Source organism: Bison bison, unplaced genomic scaffold (genome assembly GCF_000754665.1).
Source record: "Bison bison bison isolate TAMUID 2011002044 unplaced genomic scaffold, Bison_UMD1.0 scf7180017864471, whole genome shotgun sequence".
Taxonomy (NCBI): domain Eukaryota; kingdom Metazoa; phylum Chordata; class Mammalia; order Artiodactyla; family Bovidae; genus Bison; species Bison bison.
Window position 1 is genome coordinate 40,351,468 of NW_011495032.1, and position 18,918 is coordinate 40,370,385.

General features: G+C 52.8%; 1 protein-coding gene across 1 annotated transcript in view; it reads right to left on the reverse strand.

Annotated features, from left to right (window-relative positions):
- Positions 1 to 13,176, reverse strand: part of TNS1 (tensin 1) — a 205,654-nt gene extending 192,478 nt beyond the window's left edge. Inside the window, 1 exon segment of the mRNA XM_010861166.1 lies at positions 13,076 to 13,176. The gene's annotated coding sequence lies outside the window, so the exon portion shown is untranslated.
- Between the last annotated feature and the right edge of the window lie 5,742 nt (positions 13,177 to 18,918).

Here is an 18,918-nt window from a genome sequence, read left to right on the forward strand (position 1 = left end):
AGATCCCCAGCGAAGTGAAGAGGGGAGACCGAGGCACACATGAAGGCCCAGAGCTGTCAATAAAGCCTCCATGGCTCCTCACATGAAAGCTTCTGGTTTGTCTGCGGTAGTAGGGGGTGGGGCAGAAGCTGGAGGACACTGGGCGGAGTCTGCGATGTGACCTTGGCCAGACCTTGTTCTCCCAGAACCCAGTTCTGGCCACAGCTCAGGCCTGTGACTCAGCCAGTGCTAAGCAAAGCTTTCCTGACCCCACCAGTCACACAATCCAGCTCGGGGACTTCTCCACCCCCAGCCACCCAAGTCAAGTCATGCCCACCCTTCTAGCCTTTCTGCTTCTTTCTCAGTGGTCCCACCCTCACCACCCCAAGTGGCAACCCCCTCCAGAGGGTGTTTCCACTCTGACACCAGCGGCCTTCCCATTCCCATCCCTGAGCCTCCTTTCCTGGCCTTGGAATGTGGAATTGAGAAAGCCTCAGGCCATGTGGCCTGAGCTTTGAAGGCCCTTCCAGCCAGGCAGGCGCCCATTGGGCCAGTGCCTCTTGACCCAAGGAGCTCTCCTCCTCCTCTGCTAGTCAAATGCCAGGTCTTCAAGAATAATAATTCAATGGACATGAATTTGAGCAAACTCCGGGAGATAGTGAAGGACAGGGAAGCCTGGCGTGCTACAGTCCATGGGATCACAAAGTCAGATACGACTTAGCGTCTGAACAACTACAACAAGAATAAGTGCTGGGGCCCTCTGGAGGCCTCTCCAGACACTGTTCCCTCCTCCTTGAAGCCATCACCACAGAGTGTGCTTCTCCTGACCATCTTTCTTCCTACTGCTGGCTCCTTCAAGGAAGGGACCTCCTCTCTCTCTCCGTCTCCCTGTCTCTCCCTCTCTGTCTGTCTCTTTCTCTTAAACACGTACACACACACACATATGTGACACGGTGGTGCCTAGTACAGAGTAGAGGCTTAATAAATGTTTGCTGCATTGACCTGACTGAAGATCTCCCCTGGAATTTATGTGCATCCCCATTTAATCGGGCTTCCCTGGTGGTTCACATGGTAAAGCATCTACCTGCAATGCAGGAGACCTGGGTTCGATTCCTGGGTCCGGAAGGTCTCCTGGAGAAGGAAATGGCAATCCACTCCAGTATTCATGACTGGGAAATTCCACACAGAGGAGCCTGGCAGGCTACAGTTCATGGGGTCCTGGGTCTACAGTCCAAGAGTCAGATATGACTGAGCAACTAACACACACACCCATTTAATCATCCCCACCCAACACTTAGTCTTTTCCTGAGCCATAACCCTCCCTATGGAGAAGGCAATGGCACCCCACTCCAGTACTCTTGCCTGGAAAATCCCAAGGACAGAGGAGCCTGGTAGGCTGCAGTCCGTGGGGTCACTAGGAGTTGGACAAGACTGAGCGACTTCACTTTCACTTTTCACTTTCATGTATTGGAGAAGGAAATGGCAACCCACTCCAGTGTTCTCGCCTGGAGAATCCCAGGGACGGGGGAGCCTGGTGGGCTGCCGTCTCTGGGGTCGCACAGAGTCGGACACGACTGAAGCAACTTAGCAGCAGCAGCAGCAGCAACCCTCCCTACAGCATCTCACAGTCAATCAAAAAGGCATTCCGTAGGGCTTCCCTCCCCAGGCTTCCCAGGTGGCTCAGTGGTAAAGAATCTGCCTGCCTATGCAGGAGACACAAGAGATGTGGGTTCAATCCCTGGGTTTGGAAGATTCCCCTGGAAAAGGAAATGACAACCCACTCCAGTATTCTTGCCTGGAGAACCCCATGGACAGAGGAACCTGGAGGACTGCAGTGCCTGTTGTCGCAAAGGGTCAGACATGACTGAGCAACTGAGCATGAACTCAAGGGCTACCCTGATGGGCTCAGTGGTAAAGAATTCTGCCAGTGCAGGAGACACAGGTTCAATCCATGATCCGGGAAGATCACACATGCCTCAGGCATCTAAGCCCGTGTGCCACAACTACTGAGCCTGTGCTCTAGAGCCACAGCTACTGAAGCCCAAATGCCCTAGAGCCTGTACTCCACAACAAGAGAAGCCACTGCAATGAGAAGCCTGCGCACCACAACGAAGAATAGCCCCTGCTCGCCACAATTAGAGAAAAGCCTGTGCAGCAGTGAAGACCCAGAATAGCCAAAAATAGTAAGTTAAAAAATTTTAAAGACATCCCTAAGGGTCCACTCCAGGCCTCCAAGCCCAGTCTAGACACTGGAAGCACAGTGAGAGCCAGGACTCCATCTTCTTCCAGCATCAGACTTCATACTCCTGACATTCACAGCGTGCATCAGGCTCTTTCCTACCTCAGGGCCTTTGCACTTGCTGTCCTCACTGCCTGGAAGGCTCTTCCTCACCCCAGCTCTCCACTGTTCACCGATCCACATCCATCTTCTACTTCTAGAATCCACTGAAAGCTATCTCTTCCAAAGGGTCTTTCCATGACCACTCAAATTACAGTAGGCTCCCCGTTATTCTTTCTTAGCAGTACCCTGATAAAAATCCTCTTAGCACAGCTCACAATCTGAAGTCATCTTGGGGAATTCCTGCTTACCTGTATATAGTACACCTCCCCACACTAGACTGATGAGGGCAGGGAACATGTCTGTCTTGTTCACCCTGTATCCCCAGCAGCTAGATCAGTGTGTGCTACAAGCACACGGTGCCAAACAACATCTTTTAGAAAAAGTCCCACCCTCTGGGCAGACCAGCCCCCAGGACACTGACAACCTTGTCTTTGTGGGAATGGCACAAAGATGTCCTTTCTCCAGGTGGGCCCAGCCCTGTGCCTGGATGCATGGCTTGGTGAACAAGGCACAGACTAATTCCAGGACTCTCTTGGGCAGGCACCCTCGGCACTGAGCGGCCTGCATGACTATACAGGGCGCCCCTGCCTGTCACACAGTGGGCAGACACTCAGTAAATGCCCTTGAGTGGAGGGCAGATGGGGAAATCGTTGGGCAATTGCAGTACAATGTGCTGAGTGCTCCCTACGTGCTGGAATGCAAAGAGCTTGTCCTTGAAAGCTCTACAGTGGGGAGCAAAGAAATACCTCCCCAGCCTCCAGCTCAAAAGACAAAAGCTTGGCAAATGGAATTCAAGTGGCACGTTCCAGGCAGCCCCAGTGTGGTCAAGCCCCCACAGATGAATTTTTATGCCTTAAGAAGCACCTGCTCCCAAACCCAAGGAAATCCTCTTGCCCCGAGCCCCCTCCAGGGAAGGCGCCTTTACAATCTTGGTCACCTGTCTCCGGTATTCTCCCATAGGGCAGTATTCCTACTCTCCAACTTGCATCCCTCCTGCTGTAATTTGAAATATGCTGATCAGCTGGCTTCTCACTTCTCGGATCAATGATGCGTTCAAATGGGTCACAGAAAGGGAACCGCAGCAGGCAGCCTCCAAGGTGGCCCCAGTGTGAATCACCTCCCAGTAAGCACACCCTTCTGCAGTCCCCTCACACGATGAACTGGTTTATAGACCAATCGTATATTATAGAAAAGATAGTGTATAACCTCTGAAGCTAAGTTATCAGCCTTTGTCTCCTGGATTGCTCACTCTCGGGGAAGCCAGTCACTGTGTCATGAGGACACTCAGCCCGATGCGGGGGCCGTGTGGGGAACAACTGAGTCCTCCTGCTGCCAGCCAGCACCAGGTTGACTGGCACACAACTGAACCACCTTGGAAGTGGATCTTTACTCCATCAGGCCCTCTGATGACTACAGCCCCAGCTATCTTGACAGTAACTTTTATGAGACACCCAAGTCCAAACCACCCAGGTATGTGGGTGAGGCCCTACTCATGAATCCCTGACCCACAGAATCTATGTGAGAGAATAATTTTGTACTTGATGTAAACTGCTAAGACTTAGGGTGATTTGTTACACAGGTACAGCTAACTAATACAGATACCAGAGCACAGGATCCTTCAGAAAGCAAGAGGCCAAAGGCTGACGCTGAGAACTAGTACTAGAGGCCATCCTTTGGGTCCTTCCTCGCTCCCTGAGTATATGTATATTCCTCTCTGTAATTCCTTCTTCCCTTTCATTACCTTACCAAGCAGTCAGTCATCCAAAGAGGCTGCTGAGTCTCAAACCTCCTTTTCTACCACTGTACCAGTTCAGACCAATTATCCTTCCCTGGGCCACATCCCCCCTCCAGCCTTGTCTCCCTTCAATTCACTGAGTCACAGGCCATTCCAAGGAACAAACTGATCATATCACACCCCTGCTTAGAACCCTCTGTCCAGCTCAACACACTTATTAAGCCTACGTCTTGCCTCCACCTCCAGCCACTGCCCATAAAGAGATCTGTCCCTGCCACACCAAACTCCACAGACTCTGAGTCAACAAGGCTTATGCCTGGAATGGTGAACTCCCATACATCCTTCAAGGCCCAGTTCAAAATGCTCACCCTGGATAATAAAGCATTCAAAGATGGTCCCTCTTTCCTCTGTGCTCCAAGAATCCTCAACCCACAACAAAGCTCTTATCACCTTGGAGGACTAAGCATTCCGTTATTATTTGTTCTCCCCCACATTCAACTGTTTTAAGACAGAAAGGGAGGTCCTTTTTAACTCTGTAGCTTTGTGTCCTGCCCCTTCCCCTAGTACTGGGTCTGGCATAGATGAGGCTCAATAAATGTGGAGTAAATTTCAAACTGGAAGGATTCTCTGCAGCCTAAACCCTTGGGACCAGGGCTGACATTCTGAAGCAATGGAAAACATGCAAGTGAGGGTAGGGAGCTTCACTCTTCAGCTCCACCCCCTGCGGGGAGAAGGCAGGTGGGGACCACAGTCAGTCTTCCTAAGTGCTTCAGGGCAAACACCACCTACGATCAAGCCTGGCAAAGGGTGAGAGCGCTGAAGGAGTTGATTTATCCTCACCTACTCCCCCAGGGCTCCTGCTTTCTATCTACCCACTTTCCTACCTGGCTGCATGTAGACTGACTCTCAGCTCAGACGCAGGTCATGCACCAGCTCTGTGATCTGGGACAAGTTACTTAACCACTCTGACCCTTCATCTCCTCATTTCTAAAATGGGGGTAATAAAAGCATCGACCTCACAGAGTTGTTGTGAGAACTAAATAAGTTAATATACCTGGCCAGCCCAGAGGTTGTTCTGTATAAGGGTTAGTTGGACCAGCAGCATCTCCATCACCTTTGTGATATTAGATGGAAAAACTCTGAGTCAGGAGAACTGGGTTCTAGTCCTGACTGCTATTACAGCTGTGTGACCCAAAGCAAGTCACTCCCCTCTCTGAGTCTCAGACTTCTGCTCAGAAAATGAGGCAGCCAACTAGCAGCCTCCAGGGCAGATTGGGCCTGGGCCCTTGTCTTCATTAACTGCCTCAATGTTTAAAATACAAAGGCTTCTTCTCTCAGCTGGAGTGCCATGCAACAGAACAGCTCTCTCTGGATACTTGGTGGCCCCACCATGACCTGTCCACACTCACTTGCCTGCTTTAAAGTCTCCTGCATCTCTGACCCCTGTTCCAGGGGAACAAGGGCAGAACTCCAACCTCCCCCTCCTAGCACCCCTCAGATATCCTGGACACACATCTCAGGATCAACACCACCTGAGCACACCCACAGAAGGCCAGGGACCCTGCAAGATGAGGACCTCTGGGGAGGGACCCTGTCAAACCAAAGCTCATGGAGCCCAGAAGCCCCATCTTGGCCAGTGGGTGTCAACACTGCCCCTTCACAATAGAGCCTGAGATGGAGCCAAAAGCCTCGGAGTGGGGAGGGGTCTGTAGGTCACCTGTGGGGAGGAGCACCCCAACCCCAGCCCTTGGCTGACTCCTGCCTCACTGGGCGGCCTGGACTCTGTCCTGGGGTGGCTTCCTGCCTCTTGGGAACACAGGAAGCCAACATTGTTGGGATCTAAATGGCCTTTTCCTCCTGGCCTCGGGTCGGAAAATGAGCGCAGAGCCTCGGTGTGCACCTGACCCCGGCGATAAAACGCCTGCGTGCCCGGCAGGCCTCTGCTCCTTCTCCAGCTGGCAGAAACCTGCCTCCTGCCCACCGGGCCTCACAGCTCTTCCCTGCCTTGCTTATTTCTGTGGCGTGGCCTGGAGGTGTGTGATGGTTTATATTAGGTGTCAGCTTTCAGTAGATTGTGAGTGAAGCACACTGCCGGCCATAATGTGGGTGGGCCTCATCCAATCAGTTGAAGGCTTGAAAGGCAGAGACTGAGCTGCCCAAGAGAGAAGGAATTCTGCCGGCTTTTAGACTTGAACGGTAACTCTCCCCTGGGTCTCCAACCTGACTGTCTGCCCTGCAGATGTTGGACTTGCCAAGCCTCTACAATCACGTGAGCCAATTCTTGACAATAAATATCTACCTACCTACCTACCTACCTTATTAGTTCTGCTTCTCTGGAGAACCCTAATGCAAGATGACTTGGGGTGGTAGGGGGAGTGCATATGGTGTGGCTCTGAAGTTGAAGCAAGAAGAAACCTTCTAGGTCACCGCATCCAGTGGTTTTTGTTTTTGTAGCCAAACTCTTGATGCAGCTGGACTCTTACATGGAATCTCAATGATGTTGTTTAACTGCTAAGTCACGTCTGTGTCTTTTGAATCCCAAGGACTCTAGCGCACCAGGTTCCTCTGTCCATGGAAATTTCCCAGGTAAGAATACTGGAGTGGGTTGCCATTTCCTTCTCCAGGGGATCTTCCTCACCCAGGGCTTTAACCCATGTCTCCTGAATTGGCAGGTGGAATCTTTACCACTGAGCCACCAGAGAAGCCCCCTCAATGATATTGTTCAATCTCTAAGTCGTATCCGACTCTTTGCAACTGCATGAACTGCAGCACGCCAGGCCTCCGTGTCCTTCACTATCTCCCAGAGTGTGCTCAAACTCATGTCCATTGAGTCGGTGATGCCATCCAACCATCTTATCCTCTGTTACCCCCTTCTCCTGCCTTCAGTTTTTCCCAGCATCAGGGTCTTTTCCAATCAGTTGGCTCTCCACATCAGGTAACCAAAGTATTGGAGCTTCAGCTTCATCATCAGTCCTTCCAATGAATATTCAGGGTTGATGTCCTTTAGGATTGACTGGTTGGATCTCCTTGCAGTCCAAGGGACTCTCAAAAGTCTTCTCTGGCACCACAGTTTGAAAGCTTCAGTTCTTCGGCATTCAGCCTTCTTCATGGTCCAACTCTCGCGTCCGTCCATGACTACTAGAAAAACCATAGGTTTGACTAGACAGACCTTTGTCAGCAGAGTGATGTCTGTGCTTTTGAATATGCTGTCTAGGTTTGCCATAGCTTTTCTTTCAAGGAACAAGCGTCTTTTAATTTAGTGGCTGCAGTCAATGATATTGGTTGGCATTTATTGAATGCTTGTTATGTGCCAGGATCTGTTCTGAGCACTTTACATATATTGTCTCAGGTAATTCCCACAGTAACTCAAGGAGGAAGGTTTGCTGTGTGTCTTATTTGAAAGGTTAGGTAACAGAGGCACAGAAAGATGAAGCAAGCTGTTCTCACTAGTAAAAGTTGGGATTTGAATCTAGGATGTCTGAATCAAATGCAGGACCACCACTATTCTGCTCGCTGATATATTTAACTCTTGAAACCAGGGCTGCTCCAAGTAAAGTGGGCAGAGGTTCCAGGGCCCCAGGTCCTTAAGCCTACCCTTGATTTCCCCCTTTTTCCCACCTTCTCAGGCCCTGAAGAACCTTATAGTTCCTCTGGAACTCAGTTTAGAGCCTCAGATCTAGTGCAACCCCTCGTTTGGAGAACCAGGAAAACTAGGCCCAGAGAGGTTAAGCATCTCACTCAAGGTCACACAGCCAGGCAAGAGGAAGCCAGGACTAGAACCCAGTGTCTTCCCACTTGACCAGGCTGCTTCCAGTGACTCCAAGGAGTGACTGGGACACAGGCTGGAAGCTGGGATTCCCAGGAAAGAGGAGAAATCCTGAAACAAGGTTTCCCCAAACCCAGCTAGTGAGGGCATCTAGGTGGACTTGTCCCATTAAGGGCTGAAGCATCTTCCCCAGGTACATCCCACTCTCGGGGACACTGCAGATGACAGCCCTCACCTTGCAAGCTGACGAAGAAGGGGAGGGCTCTTAAGTCTGGGCCCCACTCAAGGCTGGATGGCAGTCTTGGGCTCTTGAGCTGCCATTCTGGTCTCCTCCCTTGGATATCAGCCTGGTGGGAGGCTGAGGCCATTGGTCCAGGCCCTAGACTCCCTAGAGCACTGCCCCCCAGGGACCTGTGGGAAATCCTCTGTTTGGACTGAGGAACTCCTACACATTCTTCAAGATCCAGACAACATATGGATTCCCTACTGAAGACTGACGAAAATCTGCCAAGTCAGAGGCAGCCTTTCACACACACTGGGCTCTGGAATTGTCCAACAGCACGTCTGTCTTCCCAGGTTAGGAGCTGGGTTTTGGCTCCAGCATGGCATACAGCCCAGAGGGGCCCAGTTCACGACTGTCAGATGGGTGCATGCCTGCACGCAGGTGGTGGAGGGTCGGCCTACATTGGGAGAGTTTTCCAGACTCTGCAGATGCCAACAAGGGAATTCTCCAGGGCCTCCCACGGTCTGGGCCTCAGTGGATATTCTTGGTCCAACCCTTTTTCTAAAGATGACAAAACTGATGCCCGACAGGGGAAGAGATTTATCTGAGCTCACCTGGCCTACGCATGGCCAGCCCCAGAAGTCAAGGATAGGCCACTGACAAAGGCCCCAGAGGCCTCTTCTCCCGCTGTCTCATCTACCTACATCTCCCCATGGGGAGACTTAGTCCTAATACCAGGGGTCACTTTCAGTTCAGTTCAGTTCAGTCACTCAGTCGTGTCCGACTCTTTTCGACCCCATGAATCGCAGCACGCCAGGTCTCCCTTTACAGCCACACAAAGAATCTCAGTGCTCCTCACAATCACCCCCTCAGAGAGAGGACTGGGTTTATTATTAACTCTTTGATACCTGGGAGGAAGACCGGCCACGGTCTCATGGCCACCACTTTGCCTGTATATCCATCATGTTGGCACTCACATGTCCACCCACCTCCATTCTGTCTGCCTCGTTCACCTTTGAGCCTCTCAGAATCAGAACTAGACCCCGGGTTCCCTGACTCTCTTCCCGACCTTGTCTCCCACCCCACCTCCTTCAGCCATAGTCTGTTAAACAGTGAAAGGCAGGCATGTGTGGGGAGCTATGGGGCAGGGCAGCCAGTGGGAGACAGGACCCAGAGCCCCCATCTTTCTAGGTCTGGGCTGGTGTCCTCACTGCCCCTGCCTGCAGCAAAAGTTCCCTCAACATTGCAAGCCCCATGGAGATTGTGCATGCAGGACCTTGACACTCAACCCTGAACCCCTAACCACTAATCCAGAGAATCACTGTGTTGCAGCCTGAGACTTGAAGACAGGAAGAAGAGCTAGTTCAGTTCAGTTCAGTTGCTCAGTCATATCCAACTCTTTGCGACCCCATGGACTGCAGCACATCAGGCCTTTCTGTCCATCACCAGCTCCCAGAGTTTACTCAAACTCATTTTCATTGAGTCGGTGATGCCATCCAACCATCTCATCCTCTGTCGTCCCCTTCTCCTCCTGCCTTTAATCTTTCCCAGCATCAGGGTCTTTTCAAATGAGTTGGCCCTTCGCATCAGGTAGCCAAAGTACTGAAGTTTTAGCTTCAACATCAGTCCTTCCAATGAACATTCAGGACTGATTTCCTTTAGGATGGACTGGTTGGATCTGGTTGCAGTCCAATGGACTCTAAAGAGTCTTCTCCAACACCACAAAAGCATCAATTCTTCATCTCTCAGCTTTCTTTATAGTCCAACTCTCACATCCATACATGACTACTTGGAAAACCATAGCCTTGACTAGACGGACCTTTGTTGGCAAAGTAATGTCTCTGCTTTTTAATATGCTGTCTAGGTTGGTCATAACTTTTCTTCCAAGGAAAGCATCTTTTTATTTCATGGCTGGAGTCACTATCTACAGTAATTTGGGAGCCCCCCAAAATAAAGTCTGCCACTGTTTCCACTGTTTCTCCATCTATTTGCCATGAGCTAGAGAGCACAACAAATCCTTTGGTTTGGCCTTGGAGAACTGACCCCTCAGCCAGTGAATGACCTGTGCAACCGTTTCTGGTGACCCTGGATGGATGGGTGGGTGGATGGATAAATGGGTGGGTGGAGGGAGGGAGAAAGGGATGGATAAGTGAGTCTCGTGCCACCATGACCTCCTGGTTCTAAACCACAGACAGTCGGTCCACTTCTGCATCTCCTGCCATTAAGCCTAGTGGCCCCAACCCTGCCCCCAAACCTGGTGACCTCACCTGTCTCACTGGGGGTGCACACGTGGCCTGAAGAGCGAGGAGTCTTCTGTCTTCCCTTGCAGGGCTGGAGGCCCCTGGGCCTTCCGTGGCCCAGTTCTGACACCTGCTGGTGCCTCTGGAGAGTGGCCCTGGCTTCTTCCTTCTCGCCACTCATTCACTCAGAGCTACCAAACCAGCCTGGCAGCCCTCTTGGCTACCCGCCCTCCAGTCTGGTTCACACTGGCAGGGCCAGGCTCCAAACCAGATGAGACCCAGGACATCTTTGCACACTGTGGGAGCCTTCCATTCACATGGGGTCAAAGCCCCTCCTCCACCCATGCCCTCTAGCCAGGTCATCCTGGGAACCTAAGACCACAGACTATCACAGAACATGCAGCCGGAGTGCCCACGGTCATCCAGTGAGCGTGTCAGGACTTCTACTCCCAGCCCTGTGCCGCCTCCTATCAGAGCAGTGTTGTGTGTCACTGGGGTGAAGGGAAGAAGCACTGGGAAAGGAAGGAGGGAACTGGGGGTGGGCCAGAGGTTAACAGGAGCAGGTTCAAGAGACAGGATGAGGTGGGGGCTATGATGCAAGCAACATGCAAGACCCCACCTTAGGCAATACCTCCTTGACTTCTCCCAGTTCAGTTCAGTTGCTCAGTCATGTCCAACTCTGCGACTCCATGGACTGCAGCACCCCAGGCTTCCCTGTCCATCACCAACTCCCAGAGCTTACTCAAACTCATGTCCATCGAGTCAGTGATGCCATCCACCCATCGCATCCTCTGTTGTCCCCTTCTCCTCCCACCTTCAATCTTTCCCAGCATCGAAAATGGGAGAAGGGGACGACAGAGGATGCGATGGTTGGATGGCATCACCGACTCAATGGACATGAGTTTGAGCAAGCTCCGGGAGCTGGTGATGGACTTCCAGCTCTGACTCTTAAGCACCATCCATCCTCAGAAGATAAAGAATCCACCTGCAACGCGGGAGACCTGGGTTCAATCCCTGGGTTGGGAAGATCCCCTGGAAGAGGGCATGGCAACCCACTCCAGTATTCTTGCCTGGAGAATTCCATGGACAGAGGAGCCTGGTGGGCTATAGTCCATGGGGTTGCAAAGAGTCGGACAGCACCAAGCAACTAAACACATCCCAGCCAGACCACTTGGGAGGAGGGTGCCACCATGCGGCTAATTTGGGTATTACATATGTTCCTTCCTGCTGGCCCCCAGAGTCTGGGTGTCCCAATCCTGCAGTTAAGGATCATAAAACTCTGCCCTTGGCCTGTATCAGGCTTGCCTGGAATGCACCCCAAATGCATGCACACACTCACACACTTCCATCCATCCACTCCAACTTCAACACCAGCAGAAACTCCTCATCTAGGAAGCGCTCCTTGCCCAGAGAGCACACAGGCTGGAAACACCACTCCTACCCAGCCAGCTGCGTGTCTGGGCAAGAGACTTGACTACTTGGAACCTCAGTTTCTTCGGCTGTAGCACAGAGATGACACCATCACCTCCCACATGCCATGAGCCCTGCATGAGATCACGTGTCTGTGTGCTTCACTACTGTTTTCATCACTGTTCCCTAGGGTCTGACACCCATCTTCCCAGCCTCACTGGGACACGAGCATGGAGGGAAGGGAGGGGGAGAGCCCGGCTAGAAAGAAGGCTCCAGGAAAGAAAGAGCCTGGCGCTTTGGCATGTTTGACATACTTGGCGTACTTGGGAAGTACAAGAGGTGCAGCTGGTTTCACTGTGCACTTGGGGGGCAGGGGAGCTGGCAAGGGGTGAGTCCACCAGACTGCACGGCTGCAGGAAGGTGTCTGCGCTTTGCCTTGAGGGCGTGGGGGCTCCCGAGGCAAAACCCAGGGAACTGACGCCGAGTCCCAGGGAAGCTGGCATGGAGGTGGGCTGAGAGGGTGGGTGGGGATGCGAGAGGCAGAAGGGCTTCTGTCAGTCACCCAAGTGAGAGAAGTCACCTAAGATGAGAAGCTCAGGGACTCAAGCTGTATGGGAGCGGGCAGAGGTGCTGGCAATTGATGGGAGACGACAGAGGGAGGCAGCCGGTGGCAAGTATGTGGGTGATGGTGTCAGTCGCCGAGACTGGGCACAGGGGCCTCCTGCTGATTTCACCATGTGATCTGAGACAAGACACGGACTCCTCTGGTGGCAGTGACAGCCAAGCCCAGGCGGTTCCAGGAACATGTGAAAACAATGACTGCAAAAGCCTGCCAGCCAGCAGGCCCTCTGCCGAGGCCAGCTGGGGGCCTCTTAGACTCTCCCCTCAGTTGCCACAAGGGAAGGACTGTGGCTTGGCATCTTTGCAGTACTCCCAGTGCCAAGGCACACGCCCCCAGACACCTTCCACACGCCCTGAACACACCAGCCACACACCAACCACATGACATCCACAGGCCAACCACACCCCTTCACACACCCTCCACGAGCCAGCCACACACCAGCCACACACCACCCACCTGCCACCACGTACTATCCAAACGCCTTCCCCATGCCATTCACATGCCATCTGTAGGCTACCCACATACCTTCTTCATGTCATCCACACACAAACTACATGCTATTTCCATGCCATCCATCACCTGCCATGTGCCATTCACACACACCTACATGCTCGCCATCCGTGTGCTCAGCCTCTCCTCCCAAATGAGGACCAGGCACCCACTTGGAACCCCAAGGACATCCCAGCCCCGCCAGGGCCCCAAGCCTCTCATTTCCACGAAGACACGCTCCCCTCCCCCACGGCCCCGCCAGCCACTCACCTTTGCAGGTGCAGCCCTCTCGGGTGATGACCTGTCGGCAGATCCCACAGGGCTTCACCTTCTTGAAGGTCTTCACCTTGAAGTGGTGAGTCTTGGGGGCCTCCAGGTCCTCTGGCTGTGGGAGGAGAGGCACAGAGGTCAGGCTGGGCTCCTGGGGAAAGAGCCGGGAGACCGAGGGAGAAGCAGGCCAGCACTGGGGGAAGGAGAGGTGAGAGCCCCTTCAGCCGTGAAGGGCCTGAGCCCATTTCTGGAAGGAGGTGCCCATGGAAAGAGAAAGCTATGGGTGTGACCCAGACTCCCAGACGGCAGTGGGGCTCAGACAACCAAAAACCCCAGCATCCAGGCACCACAGGCTCCTCCATGGTTTCTTAACCACTCTTTCTGTATTAGCAAAGTGCACTGATTTTAAGCGTGCTGCTCAATACAATCTGACACATGTATGCCCCCTGGGTTCACACCCCTGGAGGCTCCCTGGTGACCTCAGTCACTATCACCCCAAGGTAAGCTCTATTGGCTTCTGTCACCAAAGACCCATTCTACCAGGTTTTTAAACCTCATACGATAGAATAGCACCGTATATACTCCTCTGTCTGCTTCCTTGACTCCGCAAGAACCTGTGAGATTCACCCCTGTGGTCACACAGAACAGCAGTGCCCTCCTTCTCACCGCTGCATGGTACTCCCCGTGCGCATGCAGCTAACTTCATCCACCGCTGCTGATGGCCCTCAACGTCTCACCCCTGTGAGTGCACTGCCCCTCAGTTCTCTCTCAAATCCTCATTATTACTCCCTGCCTCAGCCCAGAAGTCTTCTTCCATCTTTATTTCTATTTCCTCTTCTTTACATTATGAAAATATCAATAGGTTAAATACCCTGTTTTAAAAATTTTCTTTTAGCTGCATGCAGCATGTAGGATCTCAGTTCCCTGACCAAGGACTGAACCTCCACCCTGCACTGGAAGTGTGGAGTCTTAACCACTGGACCACCAGAGAAGTCCCTAAATATCCTTTTTAAAATGACACCACCACACACATGGGATGAGAGACAGGCTGGCAGTCCAAGCCTTCTCTGTGTCTGGCTTTCTGTGAGCTCTGGGCCAGCCGCCAGCCGACCACTAACAGGGGCCTCAGTTGCCTCCTCCAGACAGTGCGAGGTTGGGCTCCACACCCCCTTGTGACCACAGATGTAAACACACTCTAAGTCACAAAGTCCTCCACACTGCTTAAGACCCCCTCCCTCCTCCCACCCGCAGCCCCCAGCCCAGGCACAGGCTGTTCCAAGGACACCCCAGGAAACCACGCCCTGAGTGCAGACGCTGCTCCTCTCCCAGGCACCTCCCCCTGGTGTCTGACTGGATTTATTCCCCGGCTCAGGCAGCAGGGGCCAGCAGAGCATAGACACTGAGCTGCCCCACTGGCTCCCCAGGCACAGAGCTTTCCAAAGCCCCCGGCACACGCATGGGCACACACAGACGCGACTGCACACCCCACCGTTCCAGGGAGAAGATTCTTTTTCTCCAAGTCCCCCTCCTAGCACCCCAGTCTGAGCCTCCCAGCTCTAGGTGCTCAAGGGACGGCTGGCAGAGTCCCCGAAAGTTTTGATAGCAAATAGACATACATAAATGTGTGCAATGCCTGTAGGTTGGAATACAAACCCAGCATGTCCAGGGCTTGCAGCTGAGAGTCCTGTAGTGCTGAGTCCTGGGTAAAGGAGATGGAGCCATGAGAGACACAGAGAAAAACAGATGAAAGGAGAGGCAGAAAGCCAGCAGGGAAAGAGGCAGAAAGACAGAGAGAGGCAGAGGGAGAGAGAGACAGAAACAAAAGAGGAAAATACAAAGAGAGACAGAGACAAAGAGAAAAGCAACAGTCGGAGAAGAAAAAAAAAAGAGGATCAAGATAAAGGCAGAAACAAAGGCAGAGACAAGCAAGCACATACAGAGAATGAGAATGATTAGATGGAAACACAGAGACTATAAAGGGAACCAGAGTCTCAAAGGGGAACAGACAGACAAAAAGGACACAGGAGCCAGCTTGAAGGGGCTGCTCAGATCTGGGAAGACGTGAGCATCAATACATCATGATAGTAGTGATTCATCAAAATACACGCTGACAGTAATGGCAGTCCATACTGATATGTGAAATAAGTGAAAACACTGAAAGGCTGGTGAGGAACAGAGCATTTACGAGGCTCAGAGCACCTCCCCACATCATGCTTATAAATTACAAAGGGGAAAAAAGTAACTCTGCCTGGCAGGCTCCGCTTTAATCAAGTGATCAAAGCTAACGTCACCGGTAAGGGGATGAGTGGAGATCGTGCGCTAGGGAGGGGATGGAATGAGAACAGAACATCACTTCTGCGATACTCCAGCCAAAGACACACAAGCTGAATCTAATCAAGAGGAAGCATCGGACCGACCCCAACGGAGGGACAGTCTACCAGTGAATCGGCTTATAATCTTCCAAAGTGACAAGGTCACTAAAGTCAAGGAAAGGCTAAGGAGACTTCCAGACTGAAGGAGACTAAAGAGACCTGACAACCAAATGCCACCACTGATTCTGAACTGGATTCTTTCCACTCCCCTAAAGGACATCAGGAGGACAACTGGCCGATCTTCAGCGGAGACCAAGGATGAGAAGGTAGTCACTCATCAGTGGCAATTTTCTGACTTGGATGGCTGTGCTGGGTTAGGTAGGAAAAGTCCTTGTAGGAAAATAGGGCCGTATTCAGAGAGGGTCGGAGAAGGCAATGGCACCCCACTCCAGTACTCTTGCCTGGAGAATCCCATGGACGGAGGAGTCTGGTGGACTGCAGTCCATGGGGTCGCTAAGAGTCGGACCTGACTGAGCGACTTCACTTTCACTTTCACGCATTGGAGAAGGAAATGGCAACCCACTCCAGTGTTCTTGCCTGGAGAATCCCAGGGACGGGGAAGCCTGGTGGGCTGCTGTCTATGGGGTCACACAGAGTTGGACACGAATGAAGTGACTTAGCATAGCATAGCCTTCAGAGAGGGTACAGCAATGGGTCAGCTACTCTCAAATAGTTCAGGGGCAGCGGGGAAGGCTCTCTGCACTGTATTTGACACTTTTCTGAAGTTTTAGATTGTCTCAAAATTCAAAGAGAGACAGACTATATGTTGAGATGGTGGGGAGGCAGAAGGGAGCAGAGATAAAGCCCAGAACCAAGACAAAGAGAGGAGAGGGTAGTGAAGCCAGCAGGTGCAGGAGCCCAGCCGTGCCCCTGTTGGCTGGACCAGGCAGCAGGACCCAGGTTCTGATATTCCAGACACTTTATTCTGGGAGCTTCAGCTGAGGTTGGGGGTGAGGGGGTGGACTAAGAGTGGGGGCTGGGCACTGCCCAGCTCTGGACTTGACCCAGTACCTCTTATCCCACACCAGGAGGAGCAGGTGAGTCCTCTCCTATTCTGAGGTCTCACCTCCCGTGTTTTCCCATCTCAGCCCCCTGCTGGCGACCTTCCAAATTATCTCTGTCACTGACCTTCCAGGGAGGGGACCCAGTCCCTTGTCAACTGCAGTAGCCAAGGCTTAGATGGGAGGAGAAACAGGGAAGGGATTTGGGGTTCAATTTAAGGCATGTTTGAAGGGGCATGCAGGAAGCCCTAAAGCCCAGTCATCTCAAGCCTACTCTGCCCCCGGAAGCCTGCCTCTCCCACCCCACTAAGTCAGCAGAGCTCCCCATACCAGCTTATCTTCCAGCCTTATCTGCCTACAACCCCAAATCTAGCCCTTCCCCTAAAGCCCGGGGAAAGAGGCCTCCCCAACTAAAGCAAAGTCAGGGCAGTGGAATCTGCCCAGTAAACAGAAGAGGAGCAGGCTGGCCTTCCAGGCTGACCAGCAAACACCCAGGCTTCTCCCCTGGGTCCTGGGCCTGCTTGCTCTGCTTGGACAACTCCATAAAGTCTGGTTTACAAAATCTCCTCCCCCGTGGGCTTGGAGAACAGACATGAGGTTCAGAAAACACGCTCTCCGGCCTTGCTCACGGCATCTTTGAGCTGCCCTGGGTGATGATCCATCACACACCTGTCCCCTATATCCACACCATCCTGGTTCTCTGGCTAAATGATCTCTGGGATCTCTGGGATGGGAGTCTAGAGACCAGCTTTCTAGACTGGCAGTCTTGGGACCATCAGTGGCCTTCTCCGGGCCTCATAGTCCCCAGATGGAAGTGAGGGGTTTGGACAAGACAGCCTGGGTGTACACAGTATCCGGGAAACAATGGGCCAGTCTGAGAGGAAGGGACTGTGGGATCTAGGGGGTGGGACTTGCTGACGTTTACAGAGAGAGAGCTGTCTAATGGGGCATCACCCCTCCGTGAGGGGCTGGGCAACCCCAGTGGGAGTGAGGAGACCAGCTGGGCCATGCCCAGGAAAGTGACCCCAGGTCATAACCTTGACTCTGCCAGCATCTCTGGCTATATACACTGGGGTGTCTGGTAACCTTGTTAAGAGTCATCCACAGAGGTCTGAAGATTTCCTGGGATGACGGAGGAGGAAGTATAGGGTAGAATATCTTCAAATATCTGAAGGAGCTGTCATGGCTGTGAAGTTTCTAAAGGCAAAACAAAACCCCAGTGGGTAGAAGGTGCCAGAACTCATGATTAGACAAGGGGAAAAGAACTTTCAAACAATCATAGGTCAAAATCCAGAGGAAGAAGATAAACGAGGGTCTAGCACCTCCCCTGCCCCGCCCATGGTTACTCCCCAGGTACAGGCAGAGGATGAGAACGGAGCCCATAAAGCACCATGCTCAAGGGTAACGGCTTGTTATGACAATAAGCATCATTTTCCCTGACAAGTGGCAGACAGCCTCACAAAGCACACTGGCCCCTCCCTTGCCGGATTAGCTCCTAACGGATCTAGGGAAAATTCAGAGCAGAAGAGGCCCGGCCATGGCAGAAGCTGCCTGGTCTGTCCCCAGTCCACCTCTCTTGAGAGCCAGAACTCAGAAAGGGAAAGGGTCCCAGCTGAAGTCATTCTTCTCCCCTCTCCAAGCCCAGAGCCCTAGCCCGGCAACAAGCCCAGCCAGCGTCAGAGGGCTGTTCTGGCCCTCTGGGGGAATCTCTCCCTGCCCTCCTCCCCACTGTTCAGTCAAGCTGCCTGCCAGAGGGGTGTGGCACATCTGGCTTGGGCAGCCTCGGCGGGAGTTCTTGGCCTTGGGCTGGGAATGGCTGTTTACTGGCTCCTCCCGGCCCCATGGGGCAGAGCGCAGTGGAGTGGGGGTGTGATGAAAGGGGACTGATAACCCTAGAGGTCCTCAGCTCATGAGCTCCTGACCCCAAAAACATCCCCAGCCCTGCCCCACTGGGCTCCCTGGGCCCCATACTAGGAGCCATGGATGACGAGGCCAGAGGACAGAAATCGGCAAGCCAGTAAGCCTTGGGAAAGAAAATCACGATAAAGCAGGCCCCGGACAGACCTGGAGTGTCATTCAGTCCTCTCCCAGCAATCCACCCCTCCGTGTCTCATCACCGTCGGCTGGGACACCAGGACCTGGTTGGCATCAGCGCTTATTTCTGTGAGGAAGACTGGGACTCCCAGTGGAGCTACAGGCTGGAGTCTGGGACACTCCCCACCACCAGCACCACAAATGCAAGCTCCCTCCAGCCCCATCTCACCTTCACATACACACCACCCCACCAAAGTTCCTCTTCACCATCACCATCACCCCCCAGCCCCTAGCCAGCTAATGCGCTGATCGTGTTCTTGGTCGCTCCGGGTGGAAAACTCTGAGTCACTCTCAACGCCTCCCAGCCCTCCACCCTCCAATCCAACCAGCTGCCAGACTCTGTAAATTTTGCTTCCTAAATATTCTCTTGGCCCTC